Raw genomic sequence first — 1,911 nt, 5'->3', positions numbered from 1 at the left:
AGATTGGTAAAAGAAAAAGTAAGGATGCAGGACAGAGCTAGGAATAAGAATCAAAGTGCATGCCATAGTGACCTAAAATCTTATTAGAGAAAAGCCACAGGTTGATTCTGACTTATGATGTCACTCACAACTTTCCAGCAGCCAACATACACAAAGACTACGTTCCCCTGTTCAGTAATACAGTTTGGAAGGCTGATGTGAAAAATACAGAAAAATTTGCTGAGAAGGAGGTTATCTGGCCTCTCCCCAAAATGACCTGATACATTTTTCTTGAGTGACAATGAGTTCAAGACCGATTTTCCCCACTAGAGCCTGCAGCACCACTGATCATTCCCTCAGCCAAACATAAATGCAGACACAATAAGCTACATGGAGCCTCATTCCTATTGCTTCTGTTATTAATTCCATTGTTTTCATTTTAATGTCTTTTGATTCTTCTTTATTTCATGGTCATTTGGGAATAAAACCATGTATAAAATTGTTCCATTGAGAAATATAGTTTCTAACAACGTTCTTTTAAATAAGTTCTCTATTCCTGGTATATAACTTAAGTGATGATCTTGTCGAAGCTGCTGTTGTCCTGTCGTTAGCGGCTGTTGAGCTGGCGCAGACTCGTGGTGACACAACGCTATTAGATGACTGTCATCCACAGGATTTTCAATGGCTGATTTTCAGAAGTAGCCAGGCCTTTCTTCCTCATCTGTCTTAGCCTGGAAGCTGCACTAAGACTTATTCAGCACCAGAGCAATGTGCGAGCCTCCATTGGCAGATGGGTGGTGGCTACACAGGCAGTGCACTGGCCTAGAACCAAACCCAGGTCCCCCTCATGGAAGGTGAGAGTCCTGCCACTGAATAACTACTGCCCTCATTTGCTGAAACCAATTCTGAGCATTTAGCAGAAGTAACCCAGTTCTCCTTTCTCTTTCTGAGTCAAATCATGCTTGACTTGAGAAAACATTTTGGCAGCTTTGGACAGAATTGGTTTTAGTATTTTCCTCTTGGGAGGATTCCAAGCACACATGTGAGAATGTGTATTTTTAATGATGGCCCTTGGTGTTGTGTAGATACACACCGTATTGTTGTTGTTAGGGGCCACTGAGTCAGCTCCGACTCATAGCCATCCTCTGTACAATAGAATGAAACACTGCCTGCTTCTGTGCCAGCTGCACAATCCTTGCTATACCTAAGCCCATTGTTGCAGCCTCTGTGTCAATCCATCTCATTTAGGGCCTTCTCCTTTTTCATTGATTTTCCACTCTCCCAAACTCATTAGAGAGTACGGTGGATACATTACTTAACTCATCTCTGAACCCTGCATATTTTATCTTTTAGATGAAGATGATGAAAATCTTCTCTCATAGTGTGGTTGTGAGAACTAAAATGAATAGCATGTATAAAGAGATTTGCCATCATGTATTGTACATTGTGTAATGAAGACAATAAACAACCCAACACAACAGGGTCATTTCAAGCACTAAACAAATATATATAAATAACCCATAAAATAGGAAAAAATTTTGTCTGAGAATGTCAACTTTAATCAAGATTGTGGGATATAGGTGTCCTATTACAGTGCAGTCTGAAGTGTTCATTGGTACAGCCACTTTAGAGAGAAGTTGACAATAACAGACCTACATACATTGATTCAACTTCTCATTTTGTACTACACAATTGAATATTAGCGAGAAACCAAAAGCCAAACTCAGTGCTGTCGAGTGGGAGCCGACTCATGGCGACCCCTCCTTGGGTTTCCAAGGCGATATCTCTATGGAAGTAGATCACCCCATCTTCCTTCCAAGGAGTGGCTGGTGGGTTTGAACCACCAACCTTTGCGATTGGCAGTCAAATGCCTTAGGCACTACATCACCAGAGCTCTTCTAGTGAGAAAAGACATTTCTAAATATGTGTAGT

The sequence above is a fragment of the Orycteropus afer genome, unplaced genomic scaffold, assembly GCF_000298275.1.
Source record: "Orycteropus afer afer isolate SDZICR_OR568_19922 unplaced genomic scaffold, OryAfe1.0 scaffold00419, whole genome shotgun sequence".
Taxonomy (NCBI): Eukaryota; Metazoa; Chordata; class Mammalia; order Tubulidentata; family Orycteropodidae; genus Orycteropus; species Orycteropus afer.
The sequence above is the reverse complement of the archived record's forward strand: the minus strand, read 5'-3'. Positions refer to the sequence as shown.